The 13270-nt window shown below is 39.0% G+C and overlaps 1 pseudogene; it reads right to left on the reverse strand.

The window, feature by feature from the left end:
• Positions 1-2544: 2544 nt before the first annotated feature.
• Positions 2545-2719, reverse strand: LOC123390948 (annotated as a pseudogene).
• Positions 2720-13270: the final 10551 nt, after the last annotated feature.

Raw genomic sequence — 13270 nt, forward strand, 5'->3', positions numbered from 1 at the left:
GTTAATGTTATTTTTAACATAGGAAAAACATGCATAAAGTAATCATTTATATAATAAAGAACAAAAGCCTGCCATGCTTTTTTAAAAACATTATTTCATTAAGGGGTTTAGTGATTTTGCAGTAAATTAAAACAAATGTGCTGTTCACAATGTGAAATGAAATCACAACTTAGCAGATTTAGCAAAACATATAAATCTGAGAAATTTGTAAACATATTCTGATCTATGTGAGAGAGATAATTACTTTTCAATATAACTTAAAAAAACAATTTTTACTTGAACAAGAAGAAAAAGTAGTTTGGAAATTTTATGATGAAGTAAAAAAAAATATTATAATGAAGTTTACACATTATTATTCTGAAAGTACATTTGCAGTTAATTTTGAATGAACATTTTAAATTTTTCAAATGATAAATTGACAACTATTTGAAAATAGATTATCTTTATTATCTTAATGACAAAATAAAAATGTATCATTCTGTCTGTTTTAGTAAACACTGTGGTTAACTGCATAAGCTGAATGCTTCTACCAAAAAAAGCAAATGCTGTGTGTTCTTAAGTTTTACATTGGGACTTGATGGGCATAAGGTACTTATTTCAGTATCTTCATGTAGCAAAACTCAAAACTGATCCCCCATCAATAATATGTGTTGCCATCGATAGTGAAATATTCATTTAGAATGATACAGGAACAAAAAAGTAAGCGAGGTATGCAAGAGGCTCCACAGTGCCCCCTTGGATGGTTCCAGCTGGAAAAATTCCAGCCTTACATCTAGAATGTTCTGTAAGAGTTTCTCCTGGATCGAAGGTGATGCATGGGAAGTTTTTGGCCCCATACTGGAACATAGAAAGTGGACAATACATATTATCATTGTTCTTCAATTCCCTGTCCCTGAATGCTAGTGAGGGAAATTTGGAGTGTACATATCTGATTAGTTTAGGAGGTGATGAAATGTGTAGAAGGATAAGTCTCTGAACATCTAGAAGTACAGGTCATTGAGCTACTGTTTTTCAGAAGTTTCTGATAATATTAAGGAATGTATATATAGGATTATAGGAGACATGGTTCCCTGTGACATATTCAAAATAAAAGAGAATGACAGAAAGGAATGAAATGGGGTGAGGAATTAATTAAAATAATACAGCTGTAGACTTGGATTAACAGAAAAAATGAGATTCTGAGACTCCCCAGTGTTGACCGCAGCAGCTTATTCATTGCCTTGAACATGGGTGTTCCAATATTTGTAGAGCAAATAAATAACTTTTACTGCTAAGAAACAGATGACTTATGTAGCACTTCATTGTTTAAGAATAATAATATTAGTGTGGTGTCTGGGTGGCAGACACCACTCTTGGTTTCTGCTCAGGTCATGATCTCAGGGTTGTGGAATGAAGGCCCATGATGGGCTCTGCACTGGGCATAGAGTCTGCTTGGGGTTCTCTCTCTCTCTCTCTCTCTCCCCCACTGCCCCTCTCCCCCTCTCTGTGTCTCTCTCAAAAACAAACAAACAAAAAACCCCACTCCATAATAACAATATTAGAATTCTTAACATCCTTAAGTAAACCTGATCCATTTGGATATGTTCAAATATTCCTTATCTGGTATGCAACATTTTGACTGATATGAGAATCTGGCAAATCTTAAAGATACCTGGTTTTGACCGACAAGGCAGCTCTTATGCTACAAAGAACACTGGGGAAGAAATTATGAGACCCAGCATGTACTTCTGGATCAGTCACTATCTAGTTGTTTAGCCTTGGACAAGCTACCATTTCTGATCTGCTTTTCTCAGCAGTAAAAGTGCAGCTCTGAAAATATCAGTAGCATCCGATGATATCAGATGTCTTGAAGAGCTTTGAAAACTGTGAAGGGCTATACATGTATATATATAGTATATAGTATAACGTAAAGTATTAGCAATAGTCCATGTTCAGAGCATTCATTTTATCTTAATGACTCAGTTAATGTCTACACTAGTCCTTGAGCTAAAAATCAGGAATAAAAGAGCTCCATTGTGTTAGCACTTTACATTGGCACTACATATATGTGTGCACATATATAACACATACACATATATTATTTATATATATACATATATTATATATACAATATACATATTATTTAATCCTCAAGAAACTTTATGATGTATATATTATTAGCCTTATAATATAGGCGAGATAAAAACTGAGTGAGGGAAATACCACATTGCCAAGGTTAGAACTCAGGTGTTCTTGATTCCAAAGCCCATAGTGTCTTTATCAAACTCCAGTGACTCCAGTCATTCATTTATTATTCATTTAAAGCCATACAGTCCACAAGTATTTATTGCAGACTTCCCATGTTCTAGAAAATGCAGAGTTGAGGAGAATCACCATTACTTACCAGAATGCTTAGTAAAAATAATACCCAAAGTTCTATCGTTTTGCAGGGCATTTTCACACACATAGGACCCAGAAGTCAAGAATCTTGCTCAAACTCACATCAGTAGTTAGTAGTATGTTGACTCTCTGGAGCTCCAACCCAGGTCCTTTGGTTCTAAATTCTGGATCTTTCCATCTCACCACATTGCAAAGGAGCATGGGATAAAATGAAGTGTGTGGCTCTTGCCTTGTCCTTCTTTCATTCTCCAGATGGCAGCAATTCGAGAACTTTTTCAATTAGCAATAATCACGCCTCGGATAAACCTCATTGGCTACGATACTGCCACTGCGCAAGCTCGAGAATTTTTTCAAATTGGGATGGCAAAATACATTAAATTTGTGTTTCTTTATTACTTGCCTAGTAAGATTCATCACTCACTTTGGGAACCTGAAACAGTGGCTAAGGAGAAGTTTGATTTACTTTATCCCCAGATCTGAATGCTATGAATATATTCCTTATCCCACTGACAATAGTGATTTTCCCAGCTCTTTGGTCACTTCCTTGAGCAAAGTTTTCATTTTAATTCTTTCAATTAAAAAAAAAACACCCTTGTTTTATTTTTAACTTGTATATAGAACAAGGAATCTAGGAAATAATGCTCTATCAGTCAATGAAATGTGACTTGTTAAAATTGTAAAATATAAGTTAGCAAGTGTTTACTGAGAATCTACCTTGTACCTGGCACAGATAATAACAGGTAGCATGTACCCCACTTATTATGAGGTGCATCATCTCATTTAAACCTCTTAACCAGACTGTGAAGTATTATGATTCCCATTTGACAGACAGCAATCTGCACAAGGTCATCCAACTATTGAGTGGTAGAGTTCGGATTTGCTTAGTTACTACATTACTGAATTGATAGCTCCAGGGCAATTTTCATCTAGCAAACTGTACTGTAAATGTATTCTGTTCACTTCAAGCAACAATGCTATGGTTAAAATGCTATGCCTTCATGATAAGTCATCAAATTACTTAACATCTAATGAAAGAAGGTGAACACTTAAAACGGGTAATCTCAATGCAATGCAGTCAGTGCTAAAATAGAGGAGGTTATGGGAAACCAGAAAGGGCACAAGTAACTGACTTAGGAATACTGAATACTGAAGCCGAATATTGAAGACCATGTGGGAGCTATCCAGGGATAGAGGAAAGGCAAGATAAAGAATGTTATAGAGAAGATGGAGATAAGGAATATTATATGGAGAGAAATAGTGGTGGGGTGGGGGGAGGCAGGTGAGAGATTTCAGAGAGCATGATATGTCCAGAGAATGACACGCACTCTCATGTGGTCAGTTCATTACACCCATAGGAGAATAATAAGAATGAGGGCCAGGGGCCAGATCACCAAGGGCCATAAATATTTAAGAGATTTATTTCTCTTGATGCACTTCACTGTGACTTTCAGGGGCCTGAACAGATTTATAATATTAGGCAAAAAAGGTCAATGTTTAGGAAACCTCCTCCCTAATTCTGCATATTCAAAGAGATTTTTACAAAGCACTGTATATGTATGTAGGAGTATCACTTCATGCTTGGCCCAGTAGAGCACCCAGTGGTGGGGGTGGTGGGGGTCAATATCCTGTTTCCCCATTAGCTGGCTGCATATTTTCCTTCCTGATGGCATTACTGTCACTGCTCAAAAGAGCATTATTCACTAGGAACTGAGGGACATCAATTAGCTGGTGAAACAGAGCAGTCATCAGTCACAAAGTGTTGCTGGTCATTATTCACCTGGGCTGGGGCAAACCCTCTGATCTCAGGATGACAGAGATAGTATTGAACACTAGCCCTTGAGGCCTCCAATCTTCTGCCCTTCTGCCCCCTTTGTAAATAAGATTATTGCTGCTGCTTCTGCCTGGTTTGCCCAAAGAGATACAGAAATCCTTCAGGGAACAAATAGATAAGAACTAAGACGGAGAATCTTTTCAACCATTCAAAGCAACCCAACCCTACATCTGACCCAAGTGTAATTATCTCATTCATACTGAATAACACTGATGGCTTTTCAATTAAGAATTTGAGTTTATAAAGGGAAGGAAAAGAACTAAAAACAGTTTTTGAATTATGCTGCGGGGAGGGGATAAAGCTAAAATATTCTGGCATTAACCCTTTCCCAAATTAATTGCTTATTTCATAGTTTTAATAAAGATTTTACCATACATATATTCACAAAATCCATACAAAGATATTTTGTGTCTTTTAAAGGGGCACGTGGCTTGCCATACCTTTTTCTTTTCTTTCTTTCTTTTTTTTTTTTTACAATAATTTTTCTGTTTGTGCCTCATTCAAATCTCTGATTATTCTAGAAAGGAATGGAGACCCTTTAGCCATCCAATTCAGCCTCTGATTGCTTGTCTTATTAAATTCCAATCTTTCTAACCTGGGTGGCTATAAGCAATTTGTCTTACTTGATCATCTGATGCAAATATTTTCAAGTATTAATCTCTTCCTACTGATTGAGGAATCAGAGAAAAACCTTACAGAATGTCCTTTGTTTCCTAACAGAAGGAAAACCCTGATGAATTTTAGCACTCTTCACTGAAATTAGATAAATACAAATATTTCTTTGAATGACCCAGAATATGTCACACCTACTGCATAAGGCCACCATCTCCCAAAGAATGTCTCCAGGCAGAGATGAGAAAGATGGGACATGTGCCTGTTACAGAAGATATGGAGCAACATAAATCCTGGTACAAGTTGCCCCTTCTAGTGGCCCCTCAAGAACATGTATGGTTTCCAAGAGCCCCAATTCCAAGACTGCTTGGCTGAGGTCCCTAGCCCTCACAGCCATTGTGATGCCCACGTGGAAAGGTGAATAGCAGAATTCACATGTGGGAGGAGGACTGCTGGACAGTGTTTTCTTTAGCAACAATTCTGCTAAGTCCTAAAGCATGAGAGCTCTTTGTTCTAATCACATTATGTCCAAGCAAAGGGAAATAGGAAAAGAAATATTGATTCTGGGAAACTGATTATGAAATTAAATTCTTTAACAAGGTGGCCTCAGGAGATGCTTTCAGTAGAACAGAAAATTCTTGAGGCTTGGTGAGCATGCTAACAGACTGCCCTTGGTAGTCTGAAGCTAGAAGCAGACGGTGCTGTGGTTAAAAGGCAGTGCTTACCAATGGCATCAGCTTCTACAGGTCTCCTCTTCTAAAAGGCACACAGCTAGCATTCTTAAGGGTGGAGAAGCACCAGGCCTGCTCTGGGGATTAGGCAGGTAGTCAAGATATGATTTCTCATCTTAGGTAGAGGGGTGAGAATGAATACCAAAGCCAGGGAACAGTCATGAGCCAAGAGCCTCGGCCAGGCGTGATGCCCTTCTTCTTGTTGCTATCATCTCTGACAGTAAATACTACAACCAGTCTAAAAAGGAAATCCCTGCCTTTGTGTCCAGGGCCAGAATATTCCGAGTATACCTAATGGATGTCAGACAGTGGGCCAAGAGAAACTAAAACTGTAGGCAAAATCAGCTTTATGATACTTAAACACTTGCAATTATTTTTTTGGCTTATTTTTCATGGTACTGTACGTTGGTGCTGGAAATCTGAAGTCATCTGCACAAATGATAGCAAAGACAGAGACACAGCAATCATCTGGAAAATGGGAACTAAAATCACTGCTTCTGTCTAGGGATAGAAGAGCAAAGAGGAGGTATAAACCGCAGAAAAGAGAAGGAAATTTATAAATGAGAATGAGCTTACTCCAACTTGTTGGGTCTAAATGAAAACTCGGTAGGCAACTGATTAAAGTGTTTGCAAAGATATTAGATTTAGAGACTTAAAAACAAATACAACCCAAGTATACAGAAACACAATAACCAATAGATTAAACATTACATAAAGCAGAAGCTTCTAAACCTGGCTGTACGAACAGGCCCATTTGCTTTTCTCCTATATACAGAGAATGAGTGTACAAGAAGTGTAGGAACCTAATCAGGTGTGGCCAATTAAAAACCCATGTCCAATTTACAATAAGCCCTCCTCTGCTTAAGAATGAGTCTGTTCATCTACCAGGTAGTCAATGAAAAGCGTCTTGGCAGACTGAGCTACACAGCTGTTTGAAGACAACTCTCAATATATTCAAATTCATATTCATAAAAACAATGAATGGGGAGGGAATCATTTCCTTCCAAAAATACGTTGCACCTGGGAAAGAGCCCATAACAGGGTGTACCTTGAGTTGTCAACTCCTCTGATGGGTTTAGAACATAACTTCATGTTTAGAAATGTATCTGAAAGAACTTTTCAGATAGAACTCTATTGTTCAGAGGGAGATGTTCCTACAGTTTAACACTTTTCCACCCATCCTACCTTCTAATTCTACACAAGCACTTCTTGGCTTCCTTCTGTACTTGGTCACCCGCCATTGTTTGCCACGGACAGATTGATGAGCTGAACGTGTGCAGTTCTCCAGGGCAGAAGACCCCTCCACAAATTTGAAGTTGTGTTCAGGATATAGGCAAGCCCCGGCTCTGTTTATAAAAAATTAAAAATTAAAAAAAAAAAGTGAATGGAATAAAGTGACTAATGAAATCCTTAAATAATCCCCAAATGCCCAAATCCTCGATAGCGAAATATGAAACATTCTGAAAAGATGTTTTCACTGATGCTAACAAGTGGGAGAGGAGGCCTATTAAAGTCTGATGCCTTCTCTCGCTGACCTCTGTGTGCTGACAGAAATAGCAGGCAGGCAAATGGTCAGAGAGCAGGCAGAACCCGGCTTGGGAGCAGAGACACTGGGCAGACTGCCTAATTAGCTCCTAAATAACAAGGGAAAGACCATAAACAAGCCAAAAGCAAGCCAGAGGGGATTTTGCTTCCATTTAGCAACGAATTCGTCCATGTCCACTGGATGCCAAGAAGACTAAGCACCTCAGCCTAGGGTGTTACCCCGGACTCTCTCCCGCAGCTCTCCAGAATGGCCACAGGCATCGCGCTGCCTCCTCCCACAGAGGCCCCCTAAAGCTGCAGAGACACAAGAGGGGCTCCTTTCTGCAGTGGAAGGGATGCGAGGCTGGTTGCAAGGCCGGACGTAACAGCTGAGTTTGCCCTTGGCTGTACTTCTTCCCTGCCCCGTGTATGAGGCCATAGCAGTCCTCTCACAGCTCCTTGTAGGGCCGATGCTTTAGAATTCTGATTAAATGGCATCACCGCTGTAGCTACACCTTGAGTCTGCGACGTGGTATACTCACAGAAGGTTTTGTCTGAGGAAGGGTTTAAGAAATGAGCTAGCAGTGCAAGTAATGTCAGATGGGCCTGTGTCTTACACGAGCATCTGGTAGGGTCCAATCCCTTTATTCTGTTTCACCTTCCTTACTTTGCTCCAAGAGCGCTGACAGCCTGAAGAGGAGTGTGCTGTTTGCAGCCAACACTGAAAAGAAAAGTGGCAAACCTCTGCTACGTGGCTGCATTGCTGGGAGAATTCTTTTTAAAATATGATTCTGTCGTCTATGATCAAATTCAGTGCCACCTAGCTCTCCCCAGAGCCTCCTGGGTGACTCAGGAGCAGCTAATCTGTGCACAGAATTCATATATAAAGTCAAACTCTTTGCAATAGATATTTTTTCCCAGAGATGATATATATGCAAAAAACTGTAGGCACTGAAAATTTAAAAAAAATATAGATGATTCTCTGTAGATTTACAGGCACACTTGAAACTTCTCTATGTAACTGATACTAGTATTTATTTCGGTACCAATTTTAGATCTAATTTTGGGAATTCATTTTGGGACCATAAACTGAAAAATTTGTACATTTGACTTTCCAAAACAGGACTGTACCATGATTCCCAGCTCTCAAATATCACATTATGATGTTTTGGTATAATTGCTGATTGCTACATTGTTTTTAACTTTTTAGTTAGACTAAAGCACTATGCAAAGACCAAATTGTTTTACTCTGTTCCTTAACGATAGTTGTGAACCAACCAGAATTTGATTATTTGTTGATTTATATGTTATCCATTCAACAAACACTTGTGCAAATCTGTTGCCTATGGTGGGAAAATAACTTGAAGTCCTTAAGAGGTTATGTGCTTCTGTGATAATTGATGGTACGTAAGCAATCCCCTGCAGTCATGGATCTATGATTCCTTGATTTAGAATATCTGTTAAGTTTTTGTCAACATTCACTTCTCCCTCCAAAAATGCTATTTTTACCAAGCCCCATGAGATATGAAGTCACTTGGAAAGGTGTTACGATAGAGAGGTATAAGTGACACAAGACTTCCTGCTAAGAAACAATATTGATTCTGTGCATTTCACATTGTATGAGACTAGTTTGCAAGGCAGGGAATGGTGGAGAATGCTGACCCCATGGCTGGGGACAATGAGCTGTTGCTGGGGGAGGAGAAGCTGTGGTTTCTCAATTAGAAATGAGTTCAGATAGGGTGCCTGGGTGGCTCAGTGGGTTAAGCAACTGCCTTTGGCTCAGGTCATGATCTCAGGGTCCTAGGGTCGAGTCCCGCATTGGGCTCTCTGCTCAGCAGGGAGCCTGCTTCCTCCTCTCTCTCTGCCTGCCTCTCTGCCTACTTGTGATCTCTCTCTGTCAAATAAATAAATAAAATCTTTAAAAAAAAAAAAGAAATGAGTTAAGATTACTAAGATCCTTTATTAGATTGCAAATGTCTTCATGTTGTATTGAACTTATCAGTCATTCATACCTTAGTGTAAATGTTTTTAAATAATAGCTTCAATTGTATGTATTTTTTAAAAATAAGCATTTTTACTTCACTTACTAGGTACACGGCACTATTTCAGAAGGTTCCAAAAACAGTTTTAGATAATCTCATAATAAGAGCATCTTTCTGCAATACTCAGGACAGTTTTTCAACAACTTAAAGAAAATGTCACCTCATGCATAGAAAATATTTGTATATTAATTATGCTAGAGTTGATTGCTAAAGCAACTCATGGCTGGAAACTACTGCCCTGAGACCCTCCCTAGCCACCCTAAGGACTGAAGAAGGAAACAATCATTTAACATACTTGTAATCTATTTCTGGCACATTGGCTGGAAATGTCTGACTTCAGGAAGCTAAGATTTAACTTGGTAATTATATAGGATCGGGACTTTTGGAGCATGAAGTATTTGGAGGAAGGTGAAAAGCTTTGAACAACCAAAGGGTAGCAAGAAGTCTTCGATTCTTTTAATCTGTCTGAATATGAAATGAGAGGGCCTTTCTTTATCAATTGTTAGGATGTCACTAGTCAGATTTAAAAGCCATATGGTTCTGGTTCTTAGGGAGGAGAGCTTAAAATCTATGATACTATATAAAGCCCAAGCTTTAAATAATATATGTCTACTATGTAGATTCTGATCTATTGTCAACTTCCCCTTCAGATCAGACATCCGTTCTTCTTGTAATTCTCCTGGGAACGTCTTGATCTCATTTGTGAGAAGGCCAAGAGCTGCTTGCACCATCTCAATCTTATGCCTTTAAGGCTTCCAGAGTTCCATCAATGAAATAAATGCTTATTCTGCCCTGGGAATTTCAGTTTCTATATAAACATTGTAGTAAGTCATTGTTTCTGAATAAAAATGGTTGAAAGATGATTTTGATAGGCTACAATGTGAGAAGTTCTGTATTCTTTTAAAGTTAGTAATAAAGCTGTTGTTTATGTATATGACATTTTCTTCTACTTGGAAAGTGTTTTCCAATAATTTATTAGTTTCACTCAATTGAATGCATTTGCCCTTTGATCTCCCTGGTTCTTATTGAAGGCGTGTTCTTTTTTTCCCCAGTAATAACTGGTGTTATGGAAGAATCTTTTGCTTCTGTTTTAATTTATATAATTCTTTGACCCAAGGAGTCAGAAGTCACTTACAAACAAATTGCTTTTTAAAAACCCATCAGGCAATAGTCATTACCTATCATTCGCAGATGTAGATACTGCCATTTACAAACATAGATACTAGAATCACCTGAGAATTCTTTCATTTTAAAGACATGTACAAATACACAGTAGGTTTGGGAATTAATATTCTCTTTAAAAGATGCAGTGATGGTAAGGTAGAAAAAATAAGCAGAGAGCAGTGAGGAGAAATAGAGTCCAACGGAATTATTCCAAATTAAACCAAAGCATCAAAAATTCCCTCTAACTCACTGCAAGCATATCTGACTTTGCCAGATAACCAAGGTTAAATGCAACGTTTAGAAAACAGAGGATCTGTGAGAGGCTTGACTGCACAAAGCTGCTATGTACTCTTGTCCATCAATCCAGAGACTCAGAGACAGTTAAGTTTATGGAAGTTTAGCTGATTAAGGATGGAGATTCTGGAATCAGAATGCATGGGTTCACAACCCAGCTCTACCACTTTGTGGCCCGTTGGCCTACTCATTTAACCTCTTTCTACCTACAGTTTTCTCCATTTACCCCATTTTGAGAGCTCATAAGAAGCATACATAAAGGGCAATTAGTCAACCATTTGAAGCTTGAAAATTAATCATTCTCATCTTTCCTTATTATCTTCAACATCTGTTCCCCCAAATAACGGGTTTCCCATACTGAAAAATCTGTTGAGATAGATGCCTTCTACCTCAGTGAGTGCCACTGTGTCATGAGGTATTTCTTGGCTCTGCAGCAAACAACCCTTACCTTTGTTTCCCCCTACATGATCTAACCTTGGTCAGATACCAAGGGGGACCTTGGACCTGTGAAATCCTCCATTCCTCATGGCAAAGTGTCATCGGGAGCATTTTTATCATGGATTGGTTCTAAAACAAACTCCAGGCATGCTACTGAATTTACATTAGAATATTAGGGATCCCATATTGATTTCCAACATTCCAACTATACGTATAAAAGATTTTCCAGCTGCCAATCACTTTCTTGTCCTTCATCTAAAGAAAAGGTCAATATCTCCACTTGGGAATTTACTTTAGGACCACTTTCAAATGCTGCCAAACAAGCAGCACCCCCCACCCCTTGATTTTAAAATGACCTGGAGCTTGATCTACTCCTCCATCTCTGCTCACCCATCAAAATGCCTGCAGTTTCCAGAGTAGAACACTCAGACAGACTTCTTATGTTTGGTATCAAGCATTTTCATCCACTATAGAGAGGTAGAAGTGTAAAAAATACCACACCCTTACTGAAGGAATACATCTTCCTTTCTCCTCTACCCTTCCCCTGGTCCAATGCTAAGTAGCCAAACGCTGCTTTCAGTGACCCTATTATTAGGAAGAGAGATGTATTCTTGGCATCCAAATGCATTCTTCTTTGTCCTATACAGATAGTGATTATGTCTGTTAAAAGAAGCACTATTTTTTTTTAAAGATTATTTATTTATTTGAAAGACAGATCACAAGTAGGCAGAGAGGCAGGCAGAGAGAGAGAGAGGAGGAAGCAGGCTCCCCGTTCAGCAGAGAGCCCGACGCGGGGCTCTATCCCAGAACCTCGGGATCATGCCCTGAGCCGAAGGCAGAGGCTTTAACCCACTGAGCCACCCAGGCGCCCCAAAAGCAGCACTATTAATGCTCTTCTGCAGGCACAGCATGGTTTGATCTGGTTACCTAATGACTATAGATAACAAGGTGTTTATAGGAAAACATCCTCCAAGTGCCAAAAAAACCCCTTATGAACAAACTATAGGGATGAAGGTTACCTCTAGATTAGATTCAGCCTCAAAGATGCTGTGTTCATGGGAAACTCTTGCTTAAACTTTCAGTGAGGTCAGCAGCTTAACTTTCCTTCGAGGTGGGCAGTCCCAGAGATGGACCAAGAACACATCACCAGTCTGTCTGTCAGCAAGTTGTGACCTAGAATTGTCCATTTAATCTGGCCTGAGTTGGACTTGTGGTAGCTCTGGGCAAGTTAACCATTTGGTATCCCTTAAATTTTTTTTTAAAGATTGACTGATTGATATATTGATTTAGAGAGTGGGGGAGGGGCAGAGGGAGAGCAAGACAATCTTCAAGCAGATGCAGGGCTTGATCCCAGGACCCTGAGTTGAAACCAAGAGTCAGATGCCTAACAGACTGAGCCACCCAGTTGCCCCTTGACATTCCTTCTAATGAATCTTCATTAAATAGTTCTTCAACATATATTCGAGATAAAAGTTAACTATTATTCAGAAGGGACAGAAAAACGACTACAGGTAGTATTGTATCAATTTGTATGCCCACCTAATCACAAAATTAAAGGCTCTGCAATTAACCAAATCTACTTTCCTTAGTAGATATAGGTACTTTAAGTCCAGGTAAGTAGATGGATGGTAGGCATGATCCTCAGAATGTATTCTTGGCAGAGTCAGCCTGTGTGTACTGCTGGCGCTCACTCCGGGTCTTTGGCGCTCACTCTCTTTGCCCCTTTGGATGAACATGGAACCCCCTGCTGGAGGCAAAAGGCCCATAGTCTATCCCCCTGAGGGTAGTGAAGAGGAGAAATCAAACAGACTGTAATTAGCTATTGATTTCTTCCTTAAGATTTTACCAAGATTCAATTTAAAAAACAAGGTCTTTTAACCTAAATTAGTCAGCAGAAAAAAAACATGAAAAGCTGAAGGCACCGTAAGAGTACGTGGAGTAATGTTCAAGTATTGTTCAAGGGCTTCATTCCAGGTGGTGTTGGGGTGTTTTAAACTGCATTAAAGAACTCCCCCCCCAAAAAAACCAAAAAACTCCCTCCATTAAACTTGTAATGAAAGCCTTGTGCAATGATTCTCAAACTTTAGCTTGCATCAGAGTCAGCTGGAGTATTTGTTCAAATGCAGATTGCTGGGATTTACTCATAGAGTTTTCAATTCAGTAGGTCTGTAATAGATTCTGAAAAATGGTATTTATAACAAGTTCACAGGTGATGCCAGTTTTTTTCTGCCTCCTTTTAATATTTTAATATCTCT

The sequence above is a fragment of the Mustela putorius genome, unplaced genomic scaffold (assembly GCF_011764305.1).
Source record: "Mustela putorius furo isolate JIRA1106 unplaced genomic scaffold, ASM1176430v1.1 tig00000166_pilon_pilon_pilon, whole genome shotgun sequence".
Lineage (NCBI taxonomy): Eukaryota > Metazoa > Chordata > Mammalia > Carnivora > Mustelidae > Mustela > Mustela putorius.